Source organism: Meleagris gallopavo, chromosome 2 (assembly GCF_000146605.3).
Source record: "Meleagris gallopavo isolate NT-WF06-2002-E0010 breed Aviagen turkey brand Nicholas breeding stock chromosome 2, Turkey_5.1, whole genome shotgun sequence".
NCBI lineage: Eukaryota > Metazoa > Chordata > Aves > Galliformes > Phasianidae > Meleagris > Meleagris gallopavo.
The window spans coordinates 73720491-73735608 of record NC_015012.2 but is presented as its reverse complement, the minus strand read 5'-3'; the positions used below and the strand labels follow the sequence as shown (position 1 = coordinate 73735608).

At 35.5% G+C, this 15118-nt stretch overlaps 1 pseudogene; it reads left to right on the top strand.

Annotated features, from left to right (window-relative positions):
* The first annotated feature begins 15024 nt into the window (after positions 1-15024).
* Positions 15025-15118, top strand: LOC116216391 (annotated as a pseudogene).

Here is a 15118-nt window from a genome sequence, read left to right as displayed (position 1 = left end):
AAAAAAACCAACCTGAGAAGGGTGACAGAACTTCAATACAGAATGTGAAAGTATTAAAATAATCTGTGGATTGACTGGAAAAGAAAAGCCTGATTAAATTTTCTTGATAGCTTCTGAGGCAGAAAAGGAACCAGACATCTCTGTGTCTATATTTATTACTGGAAAATCTGTTCGTTCTTCCTGGCTACTGTAATAGAGGGGGGATATTTTCTCCTCCTGGGAACTGAGAGCCTCAGCCTGAAATATATTGTCGCTGTTTTGCTGTTGAATCTGAATTTCTGTTTTTAAGAGAAAATGGGAAAAGTGTTCTCAACCTTTGCTCAAAATTAAAATAAATCTGCTAAGTATTTCCCCCCTCATTGCAGGGATTAAAATCACTGAAATTCTGTAAAAGAGGCAGTTTTTAACACTCTGAAGTTAAGGTCAAATGGAACTAAAAGGAGATGAAGGAATGTCTAAATTTCACTTCTAGAAAAACAACAAAAAACAGTAGCTTCATCCAGATGAACATCCACATTATTGCTTTTCTATTTTGATCAAAACATATTTTTTAAGATTCACTCATCACTAATTAACATCAAGCAGTTTAAGGGTCATACCAAGCTTGATCCATTAGTATCTGATGCCTTTTTTTTTTTCATTCAATTTGGCTTCACCAAATTTTTGTCGCAAGCCAAAACTGGGTGAATAGAGACAGGAGATATAAAATCATATATTTAAGCTTTAAAAACTTTTATTTGAAGTGATGGTAAAATAAATGGAAAAATCAGTGAAGTACCTAAATAATTGCTAGACTATCTGCTAAAGAGAGACTGCATTTTCTGAAAAAATATTAATTTTTTTTCAGTTGAATAAAACCTATATTGAAATCTTTAATTTGATTCGGTTACAAAGGATAGGACTCCATTCTCTTACCTTTAGGCACGTACAATGTGCACAGCTGAATGTGAGACTGCCACTCTTTATATGGTGCATGTTAAGTATCTACTTTACCAGTAATGTTTCTTAAAGTGTAAAAGTGCGTTTTATATGAGAAAAAGAGCTCTCAGTTGCTAACTGTGACATAGAACACATTACAAACGTGCACTTTTGACAAAAAGAAACTTTCTCATGTTACTGATATGGACTCGTTGCATGCAAACTTCAAATCTCTAAAGATTCTGTGAGCTGCTGGAAAAGAAACCATTATAATATCATCACAGTGGAGACTAAAGTCACGTCTATGTTAGCATTGTTGTCATTATGGCTGTGCTAGTTAGCGGATAAGATTTTTGTGGCATTTTTATACTGAGAAAACCAGCAATATAAGCAATTATATTTACAACTTCAACTTGTATGTGCTTAGCCAGGATAAAAGACATTGGCAAGACATGTTTTTTCTAGCATAAGATGCATCTCTGCTAGGAGAAATTTCCATTTCATTGGGAAGCCCCTTCAAATGGGGACAAGCACTAAAAGAGAGAGTATAATACCATCTTTAAAATTCAGTTTGTTGCATTGTTTTGTCCCAGAGTTCAAAATATGCCCCACTTTAAAATATTTTGTTAAATGACACTTGCTTCTCCTATGCCAAAGGATAACAAAATAAAAGAGGAGATACTAGCAAACCTGCAGAGCAGTGTGAATAAAATATTCACTTCTCATGTCCTTATTTCTTACTCTCCAGAGCAAAAACTGCCTATAAGAATTGGTCTCCAGTTTGTGCCCTCATTTGCTTGTACAGTTGACCTGATCCAACCGTATCTTAGAGAGTGCATTTAAGTGGTTTGGCCATTTTGTTACCAGTATCCACTATGGAACTTCTTACTTTTTACCTAATGTTTTCAGATATATCACACTATCATGATAAAGGTTTCACATGAGGTGAAGTTTCTGGCACTGGAGGGCATGCAAACACCAACAGTGTTAATACTTTCATACCTGTACAGAGAGCAAATGTAACAGCTGTGCATGTAAATGTAGAACATACACATTTTATTTCTCATAGTGCTTTTTCGTTTTTAATTTTCTTTTAAATGATGGATGTGGGAGAAGATAGAAATAATTGGATGTAAGTCCTAGCATGTACTATGAAATACCATACAGTGAAGGAAGGAAGGTAGCTAAACACAAGTGTAAAAGAAATTTCAGGGAAATGGAATATGATCTCCTTTCAAGCATTTTGCCAGTACACTAAGGCAGTATCACTCCTTTTGTGCACAATACTGTGGAAATTTTAGCTATTAGAATAGTGCCAATTTTCAGTTTCGTGTTTCTCAAACAAAACCAAATAACTATTATACATATGAAATTGTAGATTCATTTTTCTTGACATAGAAGGAAGACTGTAGCATAATGCTTTCTTGTCTTTTCTCATACAAAACCATTGCGTATTCTCTGGATGCCTGAATAATTTTTTTCTCCATGTCATTTTTGAAATCTGGTTGATGTAATGGAGTTTCTTTGCTTTTGTAATATCTTGGTGAAAAAGGGTCAAGCATTTCTGTAACAGTTTGTGTTTAAGCTACTATTTTAAGGACAACACTGGGTTGCTTGTCATATGAGGTTTGCTTGTTTGTTTGTTTTTGTAAGTGGAAACTTCTTGTTACCATGGATTAAATGCAGTGTATGAAAACCCAAAGTTGTTTCTGGTTATCTGTGGCCTTTGAGCATTGGCAAAAATAATCTCAGGGCAGACGAATGAGAAATATGTGTTGACACAAATTGACAATTCATTAAGATACAGGGAAATGGAGGAAGTGATGAACAAGTTTATTATGGAAGATAGGTAAGGAGAGAAGACAAATGGTTTAGCATGACCATCCGAAGTCAGAATGGATGATCTGATATGGAAGGAAAATACTATTTGAATGACAAGACAAGGAGAAACGTGTGGAGAACATTCAAGGCTGCTACGAAAGAAGGATGAAAAATCAGGATTAGTACAGATATGCACATTTCTTATGCTACTAAATAGAGATTGACAGAGTTTAAGAATTCATTATGTGCACTGCATCTATTAAATGTGCATGCAAATGCTAAACTACAGACAGGACAATTAATTCCCTCAGTGAGATTTCAAAAAGCATATACAAGATTCTTGGGGATATGGGAATGGAGGCAAATAGTGCTATCTCCAACACTCTCAATCCCCAAAGCTCGAGTTAGTGCCTGAAATCTCCCCATCCCCAAGAAATTGAGGGCAGGTGTGAGGCTACATTTGGCTTCCCTCACAGCAGAGTCTATCAGGGAGAGGTCAATGACATGTGTAACTACCTGCTGGCCACTTATGCCTCCATGCAACGAAGCTTTGCTTTTCCTGTAGACTCACAGCTCGGAGGGGTACAGTTGATTGGCTTTCCTTCTGTTCAGTTCCTCTTTGATTTACAGCAGTCTCTGAAACCCTTTTCTCAGGTCCTTTTCTAACTTCACTGATAAGGCATTTCTCTTAATCCAATTAGTAAGGCTAGCGTATCAGGCTGGAACTAGATAATTAAAAGAATGAAAAGAGACAGAGTGACCTTGGTTCACAAACCTCCATGGGCGATTTATAAAACTTTAAAGATTTCAGGAAAATATATTAATATTATTATTTTATCTCTTGTTCACCAATAACAAGGTGGTTGTTCTTCCATAAATTCAAGACCTCTTTAAAAACAAGAAAAAAGTGGATTTCTCTTCTTAAAATGTCCCTTTGGTAATTATGGATTTCTGGGATAAAAATACACTTTTCAAGTTTTAAAATGAGGGGTTGACCTTCACTGTATTTTATTTAAAAGTGTGTTATTGATTTTGAAGGGACAACAGGTATTGTATTTTGTCTCTCAGCTAAGAAACAGGGAGTGACATCACTCTTTTGGCAAATCCAGACCAATGGAAACCTCATAAAGCAGAAAATCACACATCTCATTTTATCTCACCTGTTGTCACAGATTTCATTTAGAATGAATAGGAGAGAGAAAGAGATGTGGTTCCTGAGGTAAAGGCAGTGATGTGACTATCACAAATTATTTGTGCTTTTACTGAAGAACAGGAATTTGATTATAGTGACAAAATTAATAAAGGTGATTTTTTTAGTCTGGAAATTCCTTCTACGTAGCTGTAACTTAGGTTTTTGTGTGTCAAAAGAGCGAGATACACATAGCTATGCGGAGTTATCCTATCTGAGAACTATTAGAAAAGGAGAGGGAATTCTTTCTAGATGTGCCCTTCTCTCCGCCTGGCTGCTTGTCCCAGCCAATTATGAATGCAGCCCTGGTGGATTGCTTAGACTGCTTGATTTTTTGTTGTCGGAAGTTAGGGAGCACAAAACCCACCAGAAGTCTCAGCTGACATACCATTGTGTTTGCAAGTTCAAAGAAATATTTTGAAACATTGATAAATTGTTTTATAGTCATGAGCCTGTGCTTTTATGATTAATAAAGAGAAACCAAAACACAAAATCAATGCAACCCTAATCTCTTGTGATCAGATATATAGGTCAGCAGATGACAAGCAAGGAAAGATAATACTCATTACTAAAGACATATCCTTGGCTTTTACATGCCTTTGGTTTCCAGTAGTATCAGATTAGTAAGTCTCTGCTTGCAAGCCCATTTGATTTCAAGTATCATATTGTGTTCTATTTGCTGGATAAACTTACCTTGCCTTCAGCTGTGGGTGTGAGTCTGTATTCTGTGGCCAAAAGTTTTCATGTGCATATATTCACTGGGTAAAATCAGCTCAGAAATGAAATTTAACTATAAACAAAAGATAATCTCAGTCTTTACTCAGGAACTGTATGTTATACAAAGGTGATCCCATTTAAGCCACAGAGGAATGAAATGCATCCACTTCCAGATAAAGAATTTAACTTAGAAAATTAAAAGCTGTTATCCTATTAATTCTTTATAAAGGCCCCTGGAAATAGAGAGGGTGCTAAAATATGTTTCCAAAAATCACATTAAAATATTCCTCACTCAGGAGGATGTCCCCATGTGTATATATCTAAGATCTGAGGCCAAAAGATTTTTCGGAAAGCTTTTCTCTAAATATTTCAGTGAATAACCCTGTCACCATTAAATTGGTGAGTTTCACTTCGCAGAAATAAGCATTTTCACTCATGTGTCTCAGCTCTGGGGTTTTGTTTTCTCCATATCTGACGTGCTTTTTTTTTTTTTTTGTTCCCTAAGACATATTGCAGAGCCTGGTCAGCAGGGTTTCGTTATGGTTTGCAGGCATAGTATGCATCTCAGATTTTTAGCATCAAGCATTTCTCTACTAGAAAACAAAAGTAACAGCCAGTTTCTGACAAACAATGGAGTATCAACTTTTAATGGGTAGGCACTGTTTAAGGCTTCAGTTATAAGATAATGGCACACATAAAACTGTACCCTTTAAGACCCTGTTGCTCCTAAATCTTCCCTACAGGCTTTCAAATTTTCTTCCCTGTAGGCTAGCTCTTTTTCTTCTACTGTGTTACAGTCTCTGTGGGCAGTTTTTGTTGTTTTTGAAATAAGCCTTCCAATTTACAATCTATTATTGGCACTCATTTATTAAACACCCTCACAACTAAGTAATTCCAGTGTCTTGAGAATGAATTAACTAGGATTTAACTCTGTTCATATATCTGCTATTTATGGTATGGTCCCCTTCATAAATCTTGTAATTCCATAATGCTAATTGCTGTCAGTGGAGGATACTTAAATGCCAAGTATTTTCAGTTGATTTACACCTATTTCACTAATGAACTTTACCATGAGCAGAATATAGCTAGAGCTCCACCAGAAATGTATGCCTTTGGATTTCTCACTAATGCTTCTGTTGAACTGGCAAAAGGTTCAACAGAAAAATTCATAAAATGAATGAACAAATTTCAACTAGCCAATCAACATCTGTTACAGAGATAGATGTGAGCCAAAAATTCTTGTTCTAACATTCACTATTTGGCCCAGAAAACATGATTATTTAAACTCTTCCTGGCTGAGTTCCAAATGCAGTCTCAAAGCCAGCTAACCTAGCTACCAGAAAGGTAGGTCATGTTCCATATTCTGCTGGATGAAGAATTCTTGTTAAAGGGCTAGTTTCCTTTTAGTTCATTCTTTCAATTCTTTGGCCTTTTTAAACTTTCTCATTTGCAGTATAGCAGCATATTTAAGAGTTAATATATGGGGTTGTGGTTGTTGCAAACTCTGTTTAAATGAATATACAAGTAGTCAGATTCTTTGCTGACATTTGGGTATGGTCCTTTGTAGAAGCTATGCATATGACAAATTTGTTAATAAAACATTCTTACAAAACTAGTGTTTCAATGAATGCAAAATTTTCAGGGGAGATATCAATTCCAACATTCATGTTCAAAGCATTAACATTTCAGAAGAAAAGCTCAAAGCTGATAAAATGTCTTTTTTAGTACTTTTTCTTCTGTGACAATTTTAAAACTTTCCAATTTCATGACAAAAGCCTATATCAAAATACTAGCATTTCTGAAGATACAGATTAAATGTTCAGAGCTGTTCCCCTATAAACTTTTTCATTTCCTGAGTCTCTCATATTGGAACATTACGTTAGATGCTGAGCTGCTGTTTCTTGAACAAACCAAGAACAAAATACCATTTCCTTTGGGATACACTGCACTAACTACAAAACTCTGTCCTGCATACTGCATTAAATTACCTTTAAAGGTTATCACCAATATTCTGCTGAGTATCAAAAGGTGTCACTGTTGAGTAGTAAAAAACTTCCCTGACTGAGCTGCCCTTGTAAGGTTTTAATTTTAGCTTTTTTCTCACAACTGTAGAAAATGGTCTCCAGCTTAACTATCTATTAACGTTGCAATAACTTTGCTTAGTACAGAAAGCACTGATAGAACACAATAAACAAATTGTCTCTGTTACAGTGATTGAGGGTAAAACACCCTCAGTTATTGCTTTATTCCAACTTCAAAATTAATGCTATTTAAAAAAGGGTCAATATGCAGTTTATGAACAGAAGTACAGATGGAAATACTGCTGTTGAGACAAACTACTGTGTAAATGTGACCTTCTAAGAACTCTGAGATTGTTTGTTTTAGGAAAGGGAGTGGTTGAAGAAGGACACAAATGAGCTGGAGGTAGGAATCCAATCTCAGTGGTAGCAAAAGTGCTGGCCAGGCTGCGGGTCAGGTCCTGAACAGCTACCATTTTGGCATGACTTTGCCACTATTGGCCCTTACAGAAAGACTTCTTTTCTGTCCCCTAAATCTCAGCAAATATCACCAAGGGATGATATGTCCTGAGCTATGAATTCTTATTTTGAATTTAAGGAAATTTATCCTGTTTCGGCTGTCTCTTAGTTACAATAAGATATATTTTTTTTTCCACCATGTTCTCTCCTTAGGAAATTTTCTGCACAGAAGCAGATGACAGTAGAAAACTGTATTTGAACCATGAAACATTCTTTACACTTTACCTTATTTGAAAAAATTTGAATGTCTCTTTTCAGGTTTTACATAGGAAATATTCACCATGCTAGGAACTCTGGGATCTCTGTGCTAAAGCTATTCAGAAGCTTGGATGGAATGATCAGGTTTGCAGTCCTCATTGAATGTGAAAGGACTTTTATTACTGTAACCTTGGTGCAAATTCCACTGTTTTTAAACACTTGCCTGGACAGCTCTTTGTTTACTTTATGATCATTTTTTTAAAAAAGCTTTCACATTGCAGATAACATCTCTTTTATTTACTTAAGTGTCAATATAAAGATTGTTATTGCAAAATTCAAATTCATGTTCTTTTTTGAAGGGTTTCATTGAAGACTATCTTTATCTGCATTTATTCTATACCAAGTAGCATGTGTAGAAGCTTAAACAGCATAGAATCGATATTATTTAATTAATTAAAGTCAGCTTTTGACTGTTCCATCCTTACTCCATTCAGAATGGCATAGAAACAAAATGGAGTATGTTGTTGTAAAAGTATTTTGAACTACTGATATCAGAAAATTTTATCTTGATGGAGTGTCTTCAAAGGGAAAAAATCTTCCTCATGGGAAAAAAGTAAAAGCTTTTTGCTTTTTAATACAGTTAAGAGAAAGGACAGAGGTCAAAAGTCCTTATGTGTATGCAGCTATGGAGCCACAAGTCTCTTACAAAAATTGAAGCAGAAAGTCTGTGATGAAAGTAAAAATTCACTTTTAAATATTTGACTTCTTTCTGATGTGGTACTTTGTGTCCAACTAAAGAGCTTAATAAGCCTGGAAATACTGAAAAAAGTTCAGCCACTAATAAAGGCATACATATATCTGTGTGAGGAACAGCTCAGTCCTATCGATCTAGCAAGGTCTAGGCAAACTGTATGATGAACTGAACTCTTAAAGCTAGAATGGTGAGTATTTTGACCCCTTTGTGGCTTTGTGGCCCTTGGTATGGAAAGGGATTTCCATCCTGACCCTGGAACCTGGAAAATCACTGACTGAGGGAAGAAAAGGGCAAATAGTAAGTGTTTCATGGCACTGCTGACCACTTTTATGAAGACTGAACAGACAGACTCATTCCATAAAATGCATATGAGAGGTGAGTGGCAAGGGAATTTCAGCATATTTTTTCCCCTCTACTCCCAATTACTTGTTAAAAATATCTCTGTTCTCAGTGGGGACAAATGCCTTATGAACTCAGCTCCTGAAGGTGTGAGTGGACTCCCTGACTCCCTGAACACCCCATACTACCGATTTTCTGCTGAAATTTTACAAGGAGTTACTTTGACGACGTGATACATGAACAGTCTCGTTTGCCTGTATGCATTTCATTGCTTGGTCCTCTTCTGAGAGATATGGCATTCAGCTACAACTGGAACAGCGCAGTGCAGCTTCCCTTTTGAGCATGTTGGCTGATTTGGCACGCCTGCTTCTCAACACGGTCAGCCCTGGCTCTCTGTTCTGCAAGCCAGTGAGGTTGATGTCATTAAACAGTTTCTGCAAGCTGGCTGTCTGAGGCTAGTCCAGCTAGAGTTTCCTTGTGATGAAGGAAGAGAACTTGCTCAGATTTCATCTAGGTTTCCTTGAGAAGCCGAGATCTTTTCACACTGCAAAATACTGAAAGTTCTGTAAAGACAGACAAAATAGACTGTTAAAAAGGACTAATTAAATGCCAGGATTAATTTCCATCTCCCTACATATCTATTTACTTAGCCATGAGTTTTTATGTGATCCAGGACTGTAGGAAGTATTAAGGACCTCAACACTGAAATGAGATTATCTGCCTTTGTTCCATCTTAGCCAATAGAAAGGCGGTAATGCACTGAATTCTGCTTTCTCTCACTGGAGTCTGCATAAATAATAAATCAAACATAATTAACATATGTTCAGGAACGTTTGGAAATATTTAAATTTCACTTTATATGACATGACAGCTCCTTTGAAATCACTGCTCTGAAGGAGACTGTTACACCATACAGCAGTATATTAGTCAAAGAAGAGATGCTAAAAAGCAAGCATTTATAAATCAAGATATACATACTAAATATAGCATTCCTGAACACAGAAATCATACTGAAGTGATCTCAGTTATAGACAAACTAAACTAGTAAGTGTGGATTTAAGAACCTGTTTTGAGGAATTCATTTCTGAAAGATTTTCTTAGGATGACAAAAAAGACCTTAGCAGACCAGATATCTGAACAGAGGTTAACCAACTGGCTGCATTTCTATGCATGGATTAATGTCTTCGTATTACAAAGTACTCTGATGCCCAGACCTTCCAAAATAAGTTGGAAACTGAATAGTTTTAGAGAAGCATGCAAGAATGATCAGTAGGAAGAAATAGTTTGCATGCAAAAGTTTAAAGACTTCAATCAATTTCACTTAATAAAAACTGCTCAAGAAGCAACTTGCTTACAGTGTATAATAATGACTTCTAGAGATGTGAAAGGAAAAATAGCTACACACACACACACACAAACAAAAAAAAAAAAACAAAAAAACCCACCAATAATAAAAGCACAAAAACACACAAAAGCCCCAGTGAATCCTGGTATCAAAATTGTATAACGGGAAAAATTATAATCAATATTTGAAAGCTGAGGTCAAACAAAAGAAAAAAATCCCTAAAAGTATTTATATCATTGGTATTGGCTAAGCAGCTGAACATGCTACTGCAGGAAATACTAGATTATCTATGGCCTCATCTCAAGGATGGATGCTTTTTACAGAAAGTAAATGGAATTGTAAAGAAAAAAGCAAGTATACCTGTCTGGAAATTAATGACCTGTGTTTCACAACGTATTCAGATGGTTTTGAGTTTTATATATGAGCAAGTCTGTAATAAATGTTTAAACATGATTTCAAAGGTACTCCATTGATTACAATAGTTTTCGTGAATGCAAGTTAGTAAAATAAGCTTTAAACTGTAATAACAAGCCCTTGAATTATGATAATCTATGGTGCTATGGATAAAAGTCAAGGATTTTAAGAAGTCCTTAGGAAAAGATAAAATCATACAGTTAATTAAAATTTAATGTGATGCAGGAACTAAATTTTCAAAGCTGTTAAGGAATTGTCTTTCCACTATTGTCAAAAGAGTAAAAGCTTCTAGAATGTTCGTGAATGTAGGACAGGTGGAATGGGGGGCATCTATTTTTTTTTTTTTGGAAAATCTTAGAACTTTATAGATCTATTCTCTTGTATAGACTGTAGGAATGCATATGAGCAATTCTGTGATTTAGTCTTATTTTTTGACTCCATGAACCATAAGTGAAGAACTTCATGCCACTGTAAACAGCATATGTGAGCAGCATATCTTAGAAAGCCAAGGAATTCAATAAGTAGGAGATCTCATTTCTCCTTTTGTAGGATGAGTTTGGATATGCTACCATGCCCAAAATGATCCAGGGATGTTGAAGTCACACGTGCTGGCAGGTATTTTTCTGGAGTCTGACAGAACAGCTATGTTCTCTGCTTACAGATAGCATGAAAATCAGGAAAAAGCATTTGGATTTGTCTATTATAATTGTAGTACGATTCCAAATTTTCTCAACCAGCTAAAGGAGTAAAGAACACAATATATTTATATTTTGAAAATATAAATATACTTCTTAATAGTGAAAGTTATTCTAGGATGCAGTATGGAGATATTTTTCATAGAAAAATTCTAGATACTTGGCTATTGTGTTCAGAATAGGTTGAAATATGGAGAAGTTCCATAGTAGATCCTCAGAAATGATAAAGAACAAATATCAGCCACATGCAGAAGCAAAGTCTTTGCCTAAGACTGAAAAGAAATTTTGAAAATGTAACTTATGTTTTTACAATGATAATGCCATGAATACTGCTCCTAGACAAAGAAAAAAAATCTCTCTCCCTTGAGTGAAAAAAAAACTGGACTCTTCTCATCTCTGAGAATATCTATTACATACATACCTTCATCCTAAATCCTACTGAGACCAATAGAAGGTCTTTGCTTTCAGTTTTTTACTCTTTCAGTTTTTCCAGTCTAGCATTTTTCCCCCCTTACTATTTTTTTTTTTTTTTCTAATTAGGAGATTCTTCTCTTCCTTTCTGCTATGTTTTTGAAAGAACTAAGAAAATGCCAGTTTATTTCTGTTATGCTAATCCCTTCTACATACAGTTGTGCAGAGTGCAGAGAACATCTGCATGTGGTCTGTGAATATATTTCTTCTGACAAGCTCTCAAGAGACAAAATGTGGAAATTACCATATCTTACTTTCTTATCCGTCACGAGTTTCCAATTCCAAACCTCTTCATCAGCTCTTCATTTTCAATGGTACAAACTCAAACAGTTCTACTTATCATTTTGGAATGAACAAAAAGTTCTGGTCTTGGTTCCATAGTGCTCATAGTAGTAGGAAGTATACCATCACATCAAAGTTTGAAACAGAGGACCCAAACTGTACCATAAGAGGGTTGCAGCTTTCTGAACATTGGACAGAGGCTGCAGCCAAATTAGTTTTTTTTTTTTTTTTTATCTTTTCTTTCTTCATGGTGGTTTAAGGTGAGTCAAACCTTGCATTTGCAGCAGGCAGAGAATGTCTGCATTTGCCAGTACTCAGTTGCTTTGATATAATTTACTAAGCTGCAGGTAAGATATAAATCTCATTCCCCACAGTCCTCAATTTCTAGGAATATCAGCTTGTTAAAGTATTGTGTTTCCCTTAATGAGTTCAAGAACTAGTGGAGAAAACTAACTAGAGTAACCATCACAATTATTCTCTCCTTAAAGACCGGCTAAAAGTTTTAAATTACATATCATCTGAAAGCCTCATAGGAGAACTCTGCAATTTGCAGAAGAAAAAGTAGCACTGAATAGCATTTATTTTTTAATACTTTTCTTTAACATTTTCTGACAAAGACAGAACTCTGATTCAAGTGTAGGATGTATCACAGACTGCATGTATTAATATAGGCTCTGAGCCTGTGAGTGTTGAAATAATGTTTACTAAGCATATGAACTGTAACACAAAGTACTAGTGTTTGAGAGGTAATAGCGAAGGATTCTGATTCACAGCACAAGATTTATCTGAGTGTCATCCATGCTGGGCTAAACTGCTTGCTTATTACTGTGGTCTCCTTGTTTAGAGCAATTCTCTTAAAAAGCTTCTCAATTCAATTAAGCTATCATGATTAATATGTTTTCCATTATCTTCTACTGCACGCAAGTCCCGCTTTACGGATCAGTCCTAGTCATTCAGCAAAGGGAGCCAATTAGGAGCCATGATGTTATCTTCCCCTCTCTTAGGGAACACATAGTCATTTTAGGAGTCTCTTTGTGACTGGTTCTTCTGTTGGTGAATTAAATGGTACTTGCCAAAAATGAGGAAGGTAATAAATACGCAGTAGAGAATCAAAAGTGGAGAAAAATGAAATTCAACAGAATTTTGTTGAACCAGAAGAAAAATAACTCAAACATAAACAGCATTTATAGAGAGAGAAGCTACTAGGATTAACAAATGTACTGTGGATTCCAGGCTTGTCTGAACTGGAACAATAAATTGGTAGGAAGAAGTTCAGACTGTTAGCAGCAGAATCATGCTTCATGTATCACCATTTCACCAGTTCTTCCTCTCAGAAATATTTTCTTGTTACTTAATATTTAGAAAAAATGAAATAAACAAAATCCCAACTAAAAGCACATACACACAAACAAAAAATCCCCCCAAAAGAGCCATTATTGTATAAGGTATTATGCAATGGACAGCACATCGACAGTACCCATTCATCTTGGTCTCTGCTTGAAAAACATTATGTTAAGATTATGGCTTCACAGTCACCCATTCCTGTGCTACATGTGGCATGAACTCCATGGTTCCCCATGGCCCTTCTGTACATTCAAATGTGCAAAGGAACAGACACTGCTCACAAAGAACTACTGAATTTCAAGGCATATCACTCGCTACACAGACACTTTTCTTTTTGCAAATAGGACATAAAATATTGAGTTCCTTTATGCTATGGGGTGGTAAGATGTCATCTTTGAAAAGAAACAATATAAGAGGGCTTTTAAATCATACAATAAAAAGAAAAACAAAGAAGAAAAATACTATAGCTATAAAAGTAATTTTTTACCTGTTCTATGTTCTCTGGGGAAGTAAAGTTCCTTTGAGCTGAAACCTTCTAAGTTGTTTCAACTTGTGGTGAGCTGGTTCAGATGCTCAGAAGTTAGAGGAACCCCAAAATGGGTCTTACAATGGAAAAGTTAGCATGTCCTCAAATTCTGCAGTGTACATACATTGGTACTTCTGAAAGAAAGAGAAAGACATTTGAAAGATTTTTTTTCAAAAGAAAGATTTGTTCTTTTGAAAGTGAATACTAAAGAGTTTTTTTAAATTCCAGCATCCCCTGCAGGTTTCCATCTAACTAGCTTGTTAACTAAATGTATCTGATTGCTAATTAAACAGTTGGAGAAACGCTTTTGAAAGAGAAGCTAGTTTGAGAACGTAGAGGGAAAAAGTAATAGGTGAGTTATACAGTATATCTGTGAAAACTTGTAGTTCAGGCTCAATCTTCTGGTATATTTCCCTTTATTTTGGGCAGGTGTTATGTGACCTCCAAGCACAGCTCTACTCATTACAGTGGTTATAAAATGGAGAAGTTGTGAGTCATTACACAACAGACAGAAAAATTAGATTCAATCATGGAGAAATTATTGCTTTTATGAAAAAGTGGATGTGACTACTAAAATCAAGGTGTCAGGGAAAGTGTCAGATTGAATCAAATTATTTCTAATCAATACTTTGTCAAGCAAGTCTAGGTATTTTTTCCCCACTTCAATTCTGACCTAAAATTTTCTTCAACATTTATTGTGGCTTTATGAGCACTGCAGAATAATCCTGAAATTTTAGCATGTATTATTCATACTGAACGGCTTTGCTCTATTAGCTAGGGTCTGGAGAATCACTTCTGTTTGTGCGATGTTGTGATCTCTAGCTTTCACTGTCCTAACAATAAGTGATGGAGAAATGATTTGTCTTAATGAGTATAGCTTAAACTCCTGAACGCTCTTTTTAAAAGGACTTGTAGAAGGCTTAATAAAAACCGAAAGGTCACTTAGGGATTTGAAATGGTTGCCCTGCATAGATGTGCATCAAATCTTGATGATTTTTATTTAGATAAACAAAATTATAACAAACTTAAGTCAAATTTGAAGATATCTCTTTTGAGCAGAATGTTTGAATAAATAAATCCGCAGTGATTTGGTCCAATCTATCTTTTTCTACTTGCATATTTTACGTATACATTTATTTATTTTGAAGGTTTCCATGCTAGATGCTTTTTTTTTTGAAGACATTTTTGTGATGTCTTTTCCCTTTTGGTTTCAAACAAAGTACCACCTTCCTCTTACCAGCAACGTGTATAACAAAGTCTTTTCCTTTTTCATAATAAAAGGAGACAGTATTGAGCTGTAGACAGATAGTCTAATCAACCTGAATATGATACAACCAATTCTTCCTGAAAGCTTTCTGCTTTCAAGGATGTCTTCTATACAGGAGATTGTGGAGCCACTTCTTGACAAAAGCTTCAATCCCTTTAGCACCATTCTAATTTTTACAATACGTTGTATTAAGCAGGATTGAAAGGAACATGTCATGAAGCATTCCATGTTGGAGTGATACAGAGAAGATTAGCATGGCCCCTGTGCTTGGATGACAAGCAAATTCATGAAGCTATTTTTT